General features: G+C 41.3%; 1 protein-coding gene across 7 annotated transcripts in view; it reads right to left on the bottom strand.

The window, feature by feature from the left end:
* The window catches only part of LOC129840886 (N-terminal EF-hand calcium-binding protein 1-like), a 91091-nt gene that overhangs the window by 64185 nt on the left and 13352 nt on the right, over positions 1 to 13554 (bottom strand). The gene's annotated exons all lie outside the window — the stretch shown is intronic.

The following is a 13554-nucleotide window of genomic DNA, read 5'->3' as shown; positions in this document are numbered from 1 at the left end:
CATGTTTAATGCTTTTCGACCTGTCCCCAAATTAATGTAATTGGTTCAGAGTTTGGTTTGATATTTTAACCTGCGTGTCGTGATTGCGTTTGGTGTAGGGGGACAAAATACATTTATGCACGATAGCGCACGCACGCAGCCGGTTTGGGTTCCGTGTTAGGTTCTGAAGGTGAAAATATGTATTTTCCAGGACTAAGAAAATGCATTTTTTCCCAGACATTGAAATAAAAACGTATTTTCTGGATGTTGAAATCAGGCACATTTTGGGTTCAGAATGAAAGTTGAAAAGACGTAATTTATAGACGTCGATGTTTGGGCCTAATCAAAGACCGGACAAAAGAAATCGATGTCCGGAGATGATGAAATCGAGGCCGGTTTGGACCGCACCAAATCTGAACCAAACATAGACGTCTATGACTGATTCAGATTTTGTCCAGACCAAAAACCAATGAACGTGGAAATCAAGGCTGGTCTGGACTGCATCCAAAAAAGACGTCCAAAAGGCATCATCGTCGGTCCGTGCTTACTGAGGTGTAGCCTACAGTGTCTTGGGTCAGTTAGGATCACCACTTTATTTTAAGAATGTGAAATGTCAGAATAATAGTAAAGATTTATTTATTTCAGCTTTAATTTCTTTCATCACATTCCCAGTGGGTCAGAAGTTTACATGCACTCAATTAGTAATTGGTAGCATTGCCTTTAAATTATTTAACTTGGGTCAAACATTTTGGGTAGCCTTCCACAAGCTTCCCACAATAAGTTGGGTGAATTTCTTTGTATGCCTCCTTGCTCGCACACCTTTTCAATTCAGCCCACAAATGTTTTATGGGATTGAGGTCAGGCCTTTGTGATGGCCACTCCAATACACTCCAAGGACTTTGTTGTCCTTAAGCCATTTTGCCACAACTTTGGGTTGCTCATCAGAATTCCATAATATATCTACAGTAATAGTGGAATGATCGTGTTTCACAGTATTATTTATCCGCCAGTGTTGTGATTGGCTGTGATATTCACCTATTGATTTCTCCCGTCGGAGCAGCATCTGTTGTCAAAATGGGAAAGCTGTTTTGACTTTGTGGCTGTGTTATCTTGTGGAAATCGGGTCAAGCGGTCCATGTAGAAATCACTCTGTCATTTCCTGGTTACTAAAATTCTACACGGTTTACTCATTGTCAGTTTGTGAGAATCATTGTATCATCTAAATAAACAAAAAAAAAAGTATGCTTTTACAGCTGTTTGAAGCCGGTGGACTAAAACCGAAAGTAAAAGGCTCATGTGTGAGTCTCCACCACATACGGGGAAATGGGATGAGGGTGTGATTGGTTTCGAATGCAGCCTTGTGCTGTTGTAATTCACCTCGATTCCACATAGGACAAAAGTTCTGAGAAATTCTAGGTGTAGCACATTTAACGGTCTAATGCAGCCGTTTTTTTTTTATCTCAACATCAAATATTTTCTGGTTAACAATTAGGTACCTTTGATTGTTTTCAATTAAAATGGTCAAAAAGAAGAAAAGAAAAATATCCATTATTGGCAGACGTTTGTAACTCTCTTATTGGTCTATTAACTGATTTAGCACCTGGTGTTGTCACCAGGCAGGCCAAAACTCCATCCCAACAAAACAGGCTGAAATGTATTTTCAAACAGCGCTTACACTAAAAGGCATTATCATAATTTTCATAATTTCAGTGTTATTCCAACCTCATAGTGTGGAAATATACAGTATATTAAAACACAGGGAAATCACATTTTTGACTGCACTGGGCTTTTAACTTAGTTTGAGAACTAAGGGATTGGTTAAGAGATGGCTGAGTTATTGACAAATCAGAAAATCTGATTTTACATGTCCATTTAAATCCTTTGTAAATCCACTCCACAATGGCCTATCAACAACGTAAGGTCGTCAGTGAAACATGTTAAGTTTGGCATTGATATTTTAAAAAATAAGGAAACGATTCACATTTTTAACCATGTAACACTAATGCTTACAAAAATCATTACAAAATCTTCTCATTGACTAAAAAGTCAGACTCACTCCAAATTTGGTCTTTGGACTCATCAAGATAGTCCCTAAAGAGTTTGAGAAAAGAATGTTGATGCATTCAATGGCCACACTATACCAGTAAATGCATATTAGCACATATGCTAATATGCAAAAATATGCTCCAAATACTTAATTCTAATTACGCATGTCGGTAGTATGAGGCTTACAAAGTAGGTTGTTACATCTACTGTAACGTGTCCAAGTAGGAATGCATGATTCAACATATTTTGATATGCAACCTAATCCAGTGACTGTCATGAATTTTGGGTTTACTTTTGGTTATATTTTACTATCAAAATAGGGCTCCAGAATTTTCCGTTTTTTTTCTCCATATAGATGAGTTTGCCTTTATCATTATGTGCACTAATTTTAAATATAGGTCTAATTGAATTGGTGCCAATTTACCACCTGTGGTAGTGGAAACTCAAAACACATTAGCTAGATCACTAACTGTGAATATAACACCTACTGCTAGTAGCCATCTAACAGTAAATTTAACGTCCTAATAAAAACAGTGTAATGAGGGCTACTGCATTCACAATGGCCGATACGCAAGTTAGCACGCTCCGTATTTCAAAGCCATATCAGATATCTTCATTGTAAAACAGTGTGCTTTGAGCTCAATAATGATCGTTAAGAAATAAAAAGTATACCTACAGAAAGCTGAGACCATCCTCTCTTCAATGTGGACTAATGTAGTTGCTTCCAAAGTCGTTATTTTTTTTACATTTTAAAATGTTATACAATCATGAGGGCACACGAGTAGGAGAATGTGTGAGGCCCGTTCATTACAACAGCCAGCCACAGCGAAACAGGCAGGAACAGCGGTAGTGCAGACACTTATTACAGGAATCACGAGGATAATGCACTTTACTGTTGAACAAATTCATGGTTTTAACATCCCAAAAAACAGGACGTTTTGATTGAGGTGACCAGGTAGAGTGTGCAGCTTGCACAAGTACAACCTATTTCAAATGTAACTCGCACAGCCAAGTCAAAGGGTCGCAAAATGTGATTAAATGGTTTCAGTCTGTAGCCCTGATTTACTGTAGTTTGAGAAAAGCTAAGGGATTGGTGAAAAAAATTAGATTTATTTACAAATAAAAAAATCTGTTATGTGTTAATTTAAACCACCATAAATCAACTCCAAAGTGGCCTATCAACTTGAATCATGTCATTGCTATCATGGACGTCCCTAAGACGAACCACACTGAATGTGGTATTGATCTCAAAAAACAAGGAAGCTATTAACTAGTAATTCTTTGAATATGCTAAAAATAATCTGCAATCATTTCTCATCATGAACCATATGTCAGATTCACTCCAGATGTTGTATTTAGACTCATTACATCAGTCTAAAATAGTTGATGCATTCAAATATGGCTGCACTGTAACTATATATGCACGTTAGCACATATGCTAATGTTAAAAATGCTTTATAAATCTTATTTTCTTGAACCATAAATCAGATTGGCTCCAGATTTGTTATATAGAATAAGTCACTAATGAATTTAAAAAAAGTTACAGCACTAGACTAAACTTCAATATCATTGTTGTGATATTGAGAAAAGCATGGTAATGCTTTTTATTATAATATTTTACTTTTTACCTCTTTTTTTCTCCTATCCAAATTGGTAGTTACATCACTGAAACTCCCGTACGGACTTAGGAGAGGCGAAGGTTGAGGCATGCGTCCTCCGAAACACGACCCTGCCAAGCAGCACTGCTTGACACACTGCTCACTTAACCCGGATGCAAGCTGCACCAATGTGTCAGAGGAAACACTGTACAACTGGCGACTGTGTCAGCGTGCCCCCAGCCCGTCACAAGGAGTCGCTAGAGCGCTATAGGACAAGGACATCCCAGCCGGTCAAACCCTCCCCTAATCCTGAAAACGCAGGGCCAATTGGGCACTGCCTCATGGTCTCCCAGTCACGGCCAGCTGCAGCATAGCCTGGGATTGAACTCTGGTCTGCAGTGACGCCTTAGACCGCTGCGGCACTCGGGAGGCCGGTAATGTTTTTACTGATTGCACATAAAGGAAGATTGTCATGTAGGAACTGATTAGTTGCTTTGTTATCCAACTGATCTTGTGTCCTTTCTGTCATCCTGTGAACCCCGTTCATTGCTGCTTGCAGCTATATTTGTATTTATTATTACATTTATTTGAACAGGGGCAACGTACAACAAAACATAAGTCTCAGTACACTTCAGAAAAGATGCGTTGAAACAGATTTTGGGAAACCCTGCTCTACACCAGATGTTTTTTGGGGAAATTAGACGCCTAGATAAACAACAGTTTTTGGTCAAATTAGGCTAAACATAAAAACATAACGTTTTTGGTAGGGCCCTTTAAAAACATTGGTGGGGCGCATTAAAATCAGTTATGTTTTGCCTAATTCATTTACCCCCCTCAAAGTTTTCTATTTTTCGCTTTTAAAAAGAGCTAAATTTGATATTCTATGCTCACAACAATGCTTAAACCACATCAAATGTTATGTCACATGTGCCAAATACAACAGTGAAATGCTAACTTACAAGCCCTTAACCAACGATGCAGTTAAGAAAAATACCAACAAAAAAATAATTAGAAGTACCAAATAATTAAAGAGCAGCAGTAAAATAACAATAGCTAGGCTATATACAGTACAGAGTCAATGTGCAGGGGCACCTGTTAGTCAAGGTAATTGAAGTAATATGTACATGTAGGTAGAGTTATTAAAGTCACTATGCATAGATAAGAGTAGCAGCAGCGTAAGGGGGGAGGGAGTGCAAATAGTCTGGGTAGCAATTTGATTAGATGTTCAGGAGTCTTATGGCTTGGGGGTAGGGGCTGTTTAGAAGCCTCTTGGACCTAGACTTGTCGCTCCGGTACCACTTGTCGTGTGGTAGCAGAGAGAACAATCTATGACTTGGGTGGCTGGAGTCTTTGACCATTTTTAGGGCCTTCCTCTGACAACGCCTGGTATAGAGGTCCTGGATGGCAGGAAGCTTGGCCCCAGTGATGTACTGGTCCGTTCGCACTACCCTCTGTAGTGCCTTGCGGTAGGGGGCCGAGCAGTTGCCATACCAGGCAGTGATGCAACCCGTCAGTATGCTCTCGATGGTGCAGCTGTAGAACCTTTTGAGGATCTGAGGACCCATGTCAAATATTTTCAGTCTCCTGAGGGGGAATAGGTTTTGTCATGCCCTCTTCACGACTGTCTTAGTGTGCTTGGAACATGACCTCCTCCCTAGCAAGCTAGCATAATGGTGAAAAGTCTATTTTTGCCTCCTCGTGCGGTGATGCCGATAGACCAGTCGTGGAATTAGTAGGGTTCCAAGTAGCAGAGGGGTCCAAGTCTAATTGGCAAAATGGGCATAGTGGTCCAAGAAACTGGCCGGTGGATCAGCTAACAGTCCAATATGCTATAGATAGCTAGCAGGCCGCAGTTAGCAGAATGGGCCTTCAGGGGACATCGCGCCTGTTGGGTTCCTCGGGTAGATTGTCGGTATTCCAGTCGTGAAGGATTGGCGGGGTTCCATGCCCCGTACCGGCAGTAGAAGGGGTCCGGATATTGTAGCCGAGGAGTGGGCTTCAGGAGTAGCCCAGGAGCCCTAGCCGGGAGATGGGTCTAGCATGGGCTAGTTGGTGCTTGCTCCGGGACGGAAACATTAGCCAGGTATAGTCAATCCGGGTTGAGGTTAGCTAGCTGCCATGATCCAGATAAAAAGGTTCAGAGTTTGCAGTAGTAATCCGGGGATATGGAGAGAAAAATGGGTCCGATATGCTCTGGTTTGAAACGCGTTGTACGAACTGGCAAGAGCTTTCCGAGCTAAAGGTTAGCTGACTGATAGCTGATAGCTAGTTAGCTAGCTAGCTTCAGTTGAGGTATTCCAGTTCGGAGGTAAATAGAAAAACTTTAGGAAAAAAAACAGATTCACACCACATTGGGTGAGACGGGTTATAGGGGAGTATTTTGAAGTTGAGGTTTAGGAAAAATATTAAAAAGAATGCGAAGAGAAATACACTGCTCAAAAAAATAAAGGGAACACTAAAATAACAAATCCTAGATCTGAATGAAATATTCTTATTAAATACTTTTTTTTTTACATAGTTGAATGTGCTGACAACAAAATCACACAAAAATGATCAATGGAAATCACATTTATCAACCCATGGAGGTCTGGATTTGGAGTCACACTCAAAATTAAAGTGGAAAACCACACTACAGGCTGATCCAACTTTGATGTAATGTCCTTAAAACAAGTCAAAATGAGGCTCAGTGTGTGTGGCCTCCATGTGCCTGTATGACCTCCCTACAACGCATGACCTCCTGATGAGGTGGTGGATGGCCTCCTGAGGGATCTCCTCCCAGACCTGGACTAAAGCATCCGCCAACTCCTGGACAGTCTGTGGTGGAACGTGGCGTTGGTGGATGGAGCAAGACATGATGTCCCAGATGTGCTCAATTGGATTCAGGTCTGGGGAACGGGCGGTCCATAGCATCAATGCCTTCCTCTTGCAGGAACTGCTGACACACTCCAGCCACATGAGGTCTAGCATTGTCTTGCATTAGGAGGAACCCAGGGACAACCGCACCAGCATATGGTCTCACAAGGGGTCTGAGGATCTCATCTCGGTACCTAATGGCAGTCAGGCTACCTCTGGCGAGCACATGGAGGGCTGTGCGGCCCCCCAAAGAAATGCCACCCCACACCATGACTGACCCACCGCCAAACCGGTCACGCTGGAGGATGTTGCAGGCAGCAGAACGTTCTCCACGGCGTCTCCAGACTCTGTCACGTCTGTCACGTGCTCAGTGTGAACCTGCTTTCATCTGAGAAGAGCACAGGGCGCCAGTGGCGAATTTGCCAATCTTGGTGTTCTCTGGCAAATGCCAAACGTCCTGCACGGTGTTGGGCTGTAAGTACAACCCCCACCTGTGGACGTCGGGCCCTCATACCACCCTCATGGAGTCTGTTTCTGACCGTTTGAGCAGACACATGCACATTTGTGGCCTGCTGGAGGTCATTTTGCAGGGCTCTGGCAGTGCTCCACCTGCTCCTCCTTGCACAAAGGCGGAGGTAGCGGTCTTGCTGCTGGGTTGTTGCCCTCCTACGGCCTCCTCCATGTCTCCTGATGTACTGGCCTGTCTCCTGGTAGCGCCTCCATGCTCTGGACACTACGCTGACAGACACAGCAAACCTTCTTGCCACAGCTCGCATTGATGTGCCATCCTGGATGAGCTGCACTACCTGAGCCACTTGTGTGGTTTGTAGGCTCCGTCTCATGCTAACACTAGAGTGAAAGCACCGCCAGCATTCAAAAGTGACCAAAACATCAGCCAGGAAGCATAGGACCTGAGAAGTGGTCTGTGGTCACCACCTGCAGAACCACTCCTTTATTGGGGGTGTCTTGCTAATTGCCTATAATTTCCACCTTTTGTCTATTCCATTTGCACAACAGCATGTTAAATTTATTGTCAATCAGTGTTGCTTCCTAAGTGGACAGTTTGATTTCACAGAAGTGTCATTGACTTGAAGTTACATGGTGTTGTTTAAGTGTTCCCTTTATTTTTTGGAGCAGTGTATATAAAAAGATATATACATGAGCCGAGACGAGAGAAGACAAAGACGTCTGACTGCTACGCCATCTTGGAACCAACATGCAGTACCACCAGCAGGCAGAGAGGCAAGAACCGTTTTTTCGCCAGCTCCGGGACAAGCAACACTATTCACAACCCTGTGTAATGTACAATGTAATTGCATTGCTGGACTTTTGGAAACTCCATGTATTTGTATTGTTTTAACTTGCCATCCAATGTGTTAGAGATGTGATAAATGAGGGTGGGGTATTAATGGAAAGGGTTTAAAATGTAAAAATAAAAGGAAATGTATGGTTTAAACTTCTCTTGAATGTTTATTTGTTTTAGCTGATAGTGATGATTTCTTAAGTTTGCCTCATTAAGATGTGTGTGTTATGAATGACCAAAAGGTGTCTGACTTTATTAAAGTACAGTAAGTACACTGTCACGCGATAGAGTCTTTATGGATGTGTTATGAATGACCGAAGGTGTTGCAATTCAAACAAAGTATTACAGGACACCACATAACGTGTTAATACATTGTTTATAAATGTTCTGCTGATTTATGAATGTTCCCAAGATCCACAGGTTAACTGTAGGGTGTGAGAGGTATTTAAATGGGTTGATGGACCTGCAAAGCTTGCATTTGTGTGTGTGTGTGTGTCAGAGCCAAGATGATTTCGAATAGTCCTACCTGAGACTGCCTAGCCACAAGGTATTCCCGTTCTGTCCCGTTCTGGTCCCCCTGGAGACCAGGGCTTGATTACAACCTGTTACAATGGTGCCAACATTTGTGGCTGATCTTTCAGCGGGGGAGACCTGACTGGGCCCAGGACTGCACAGTATGGCTCCTTATATTGCTGTGTGCGTTTGTGAACTGAGGAACATGTAACTTGATTCCAGAAGAAAGCCACTTTCAATTTCTTTATGTTGGAAGCTTTCATCAAGGGAAGTGTTGCCTGGTGTGACTAACATGACTTCTCTTTAGAGCATGTGTCATCCTGAAGCCAAACATGTCACCCTTTATAAAGCACATGTTTGTCATATTCAACCTAGTGGGTTATGACACATTTGACATTGGTAATTAAGTCACACAGGTATGCCACATTTATGATCCCTTTATAAAGCATGACATAGTTAGATGATTTGTGACACATTTGTATAGTGCTTATGAACGCTTTATGAAGCCTTTATAAGCTGCACTTAATTTAAAGCGGAACCAATTTGGTGAATAAAATAAAAATTATTACAAAAAACAGAGGTCAGGACATATTTCAAGTTTCCACCCAGAAGTCAAGACATTGTACATAATACTCATTGGAAACATTGCTATTGGACCTATAACTTGTGAAACCCCATAGCAAAACACAGCAAAATATAAATATATACACTACTGTTCAAAAGTTTGGGGTCACTTTGAAATTTCCTTTTTGACTGGCTCTAACCAGAATAGAAAGAGTGGGAGGCCCCGGTGCACAACTGAGCAAGATGACAAGTACATTAGTGTCTGTTTCTCAAACTAGACTCCTTACAAGTCCTCCTGCTATTCATTGAGTACAGCTCAGCGTTCATAAATAGTACCTGCAAAACACTAGTCTCAACAGTAGAGGCGACTCCGGGATGCTGAACTTCTAGGCAGAGTTCCTCTGTCCAGTGTTTGTGTTCTATTGCCCGTCTTAATCTTTGATTTTTAGTGGCCAGTCTGAGATGGCTTTTTCTTTGCAACTCTGCCCAGAAGGCCAGCATCCCGGAGTCGCCTCTTCACCGTTTACGTTGAGACTGCTGTTTTGCCGGAACTATTTAATGAAGCTGCCAGTTGAGAACTTGTGAGGCGTCTGTTTCTCAAACTAGACACCTCTAATGTACTTGTCCTCTTGCTCAGTTGTGCACCAGACCTCCCACTTTCTGTTCTGGTTAGAGCCAGTTTGTGCTGTCTAACAGGAGAAGTACACAGCGTTGTACGAGATCTTCAGTTTCTTGGCAATTTCTCGCATGGAATAGCTTTCATTTCTCAGAACAAGAATAGACTGAGTTTCAGAAGAAAGTGCTTAGTTTCTGGCCATTTTGAGCCATTTTGTAATCGAACCCACAAATGCTGATGCTCCAAATACTCAACTAGTCTAAAGGCGGACAGTTTCATTGCTTCTTTAATCAGAACAACAGTTTTCAGCTGTGCTAACATAATTGCAAAAGGGTTTTCTAATGATCAATTAGCCTTTTAAAATTATAAACTTTGATTAGCTAACACAACGTGCCATTGGAACACAAGAGTGATGGTTTATGATAATGTGCTTCTGTACGCCTATGTAGATATTCCATTAAATCTGCCGTTTCCAGCTACAATAGTCATTTACAACATTAACAATGTCTACACTGTATTTCTGATCAATTTGATGTTAATTTAAATGGGCAAAAAAATGCTTTTCTTTCAAAAACAAGGACATTTGTAAGTGACCCCAAACTTAGCAGTGTATATTTTTTAGGAAATTATTTTGTTGCTGTTTTTTTGCTATGGGTTTTTACGAATTACAGGTCCAATAGCAATGTAAAAATAAACACTACTTTTCCCACTAGCACAGACTTTGCTGATAAATAATTTGTTGAGGGAAAGTGTACTTGATACGATTGTGATGTGTGGTCTTGTAACCGCTTTCTTCCTGGGATGAAGGAGAGGACTAAAACGCAGCGCGGCTAGTGTTGAACATGTTTAATAAAGAATAATAACGTGAACAATACAAGCTACAAAACAAATGTGAAAACCGAAAACATGCCTATCTGGTGCAGAACACAAAGACAGAAAACAATCACCCACAAACCAACAGTGCAAACAGGCTACCTTAATATGGTTCCCAATCAGAGACAATGACAAACACCTGCCAATAAATGTGAAAACCGAAAACATGCCTATCTGGTGCAGAACACAAAGACAAAAAACAATCACCCACAAACCAACAGTGCAAACAGGCTACCTTAATATGGTTCCCAATCAGAGACAATGACAAACACCTGCCTCTGATTGAGAACCATATTAGGCCAAACAACAAACCCAACATAGAAACACAAAACATAGAATGCCCACCCAGCTCACGTCCTGACCAACTAAACAAAGACTAAACAAAGGAAATAAGGTCAGGAACGTGACAGGTCTCAAATAGCTATCCTAATTGTAAGTTGCTCTGCTAAATGACAATGTAGAAAATGTAAGTGGCTACAAACCTGCTGGTCTTAATTTTTTTGTATAAAAGCACTGACATTGGCCACATTTTATAGTTTCTGGAAGTTGGTTAAAGTGGTGAACAGTTTTTACAGAAAATGCAGATTAGGTAAACACCGTTCTACACACAACTCTCCCCTAGTATGTGACCCTATAGATAGCAAAGCAGTAACTTGACTACTTAAGGGTTGTGGAGCAAGTCCATGTAAACATTTAAAAAGCAGCTTTTGATTAAAACATTTGCAGAAACTTTCCAAACTTAACAAAATAGTTTTTCTCGAATCAAACAATGGTGATTATATATTTAACCAGGTAAGTTGACTGAACAGGTCCTCAGTTACAGCAATGACCTGGGGAATAGTTACAGGGGAGAGGAGGGGGATGAATGAGCCAATTGTAAGCTGGGGATGATTAGGTGACCGTGATGGTATGAGGGACAGCTTGGAAATGTAATAACAATAATAATTTGGTTTCTGATCAAAAACTTTCAATGCACGCTTGTACAGAGATTTCAATGGTTTGGTTGTCATTTCTCCTGCTTGCGTCCAACTTGTAACGCAATAGGAAATGTGCGAAAATATCATTGCATGCATACACCTACCACTGGTGTGCATTGCCAAAGATGTAAACGCCTGGAGTTTGCTAAACAGCATTGAATGCTGTGCTTTTGACATGAAAATAGACATCTTTGGCCACACGTGAGCAGAAATGAACCCCATACCTACTGTAAAATGCTGAGCGATTAACCGAAATGCCAGTAATTTTTTCGTTTTTTAAACAATTAGTTGACCAGCATCGGTTAAATTATTTGAATTACATTTCAGTCTAGGTTTTTTTCTGTGAGCTCAATGTGCAGTTTCTGTAGAGGTAAATCAGATGAGGCCTGAACTGTGCGATGTAGTAGAGTTGTAGTTTCCAACAGGCCAATATTTTACATAGTTTAGCGCAGAACCATGGTAATTAATTACAATGACCATAATCCATTGCACGCCCACTTAAACTTGTCCGGTCTGTGCGGAGCGACACAGAAGAAAGAACACACGATTGAGGAATAGAAAGCAGCAGGGTGGTCCTTTGTATCTCGGTTGGTAAAGCACCGTGCTTGTAGCGCCAGGGTAGTGGGTTCGACTCCTAGGACCACCCATAGGCATGACCATAAGCCGCTTTGGATAAAAGTGTCTGCTAAAATGGCATATATTAGTTGCTTCACGGGCATGAAAATACATGATCTAAGTGATTTTTAGTTGATACTCAGCAGTCTGTCATGGCCGTCAAAGGGAGGAGACCAAGGCGCAGCGTTGTAAGCGTACATTCTTCATTTAAAGAACGAACACTGAACAAAACGAACAAAATAACAAAACGAACCGTGAAGCTAATATGGATAGTGCAGACAGGCAACTAAACATAGATCAAGAACCCACAAAACCAAAAGGGAAAATGGCAACCTAAATATGATCCCAAATCAGAGACAACGATAAACAGCTGCCTCTGATTGGGAACCAATTCAGGCCGCCATAGACCTAAATATACCTAGACTACCAAAACACCTAGAGATACAAAAAAACATAGACAGTACAAAACCAGCATACCCACCCTAGTCACACCCTGACCTAACCAAAATAATAAAGAAAACATAGATAACTGAGGTCAGGGCGTGACAGTCATAAAAGTATGCCTTAATTACTTATAAACTACTAAAATAGGGATTTTGTCAGACAGCATAGGTATCAGGTATATGATATAATAAAGTCAACAAATATTTTTATTAAAGTAAAGCAATGTAAATCAATTATGGTTTATGATAAGCAGTAATGGGGAGTCACTACCATCATGGGACCTTTATTAATTGTTTTATTCAGTGTTACAGCATTCAACCCACAATGTCCCCCCAAAATTATGAAACCGAAAAAGTAAAAAAATTTTTTTTTAAATCGAACCAAAATTGAACCAACCTCAAAAAGCACCAATCGGTCAGGACTAGTCTCCGGAATTGAAACACATTGAAAACCTGTGGATGTCTCGGATCTGGGTCGGGTCTAAAATGTTGCCACGGATCTCAGGTATGTGCAATTTAAAATGTATTTACTGACAGAACCTGATTGGACCCGTACTCTGTTCATTTAATGTGTGAGGTGATGAGAACTGTGCAAGCTTTTTATCAGTGTAAGCCAATTGCAACTCAATAAAAAGTAGGCCTATAGCTTAGGCTGGCCAGGTCCAGCTGAAACTGGTATCGGACGCTCACCTTTACGTGCACCTGCTGCTGATGAGAGGCGGGAGAAAGGCAAACTGACAGCCGCAACCAATCACAGAAATATAATCCATAGATGGCAGTTCCCAAGTCAGGACTGGCAGCCATTGCTAGCGTACCAAGGAGTTTCGCGGTCAAATTGGTTCCAAAACCCTTCTATGGATTATATGTATATGGCAACAATGTGTAACGGCAGTCTATTTCGTCCTCCTCATCGGACGAGGAGAGGCGAAAAGGATCGGAGGACCAATCTGAAGAGTGGTAAGTTTCCATGATATTTAATAACACGAAAACAAGACACGATACAAAAATAACAAACAAACTAACCGTAACAGTCCCGTGTGGCACAAACACTGACACAGGAAACAAACACCCACAAACCAAACGTGAAACCCCAGCTGCCTAAGTATGATTCTCAATCAGGGACAACGATTGACAGCTGCCTCTGATTGAGAATCATACCCGGCCGAACACAAAA

This window comes from Salvelinus fontinalis, chromosome 3 (genome assembly GCF_029448725.1).
Source record: "Salvelinus fontinalis isolate EN_2023a chromosome 3, ASM2944872v1, whole genome shotgun sequence".
Lineage (NCBI taxonomy): Eukaryota > Metazoa > Chordata > Actinopteri > Salmoniformes > Salmonidae > Salvelinus > Salvelinus fontinalis.
The sequence above is the reverse complement of the archived record's forward strand: the minus strand, read 5'-3'. Positions and strand labels throughout refer to the sequence as shown.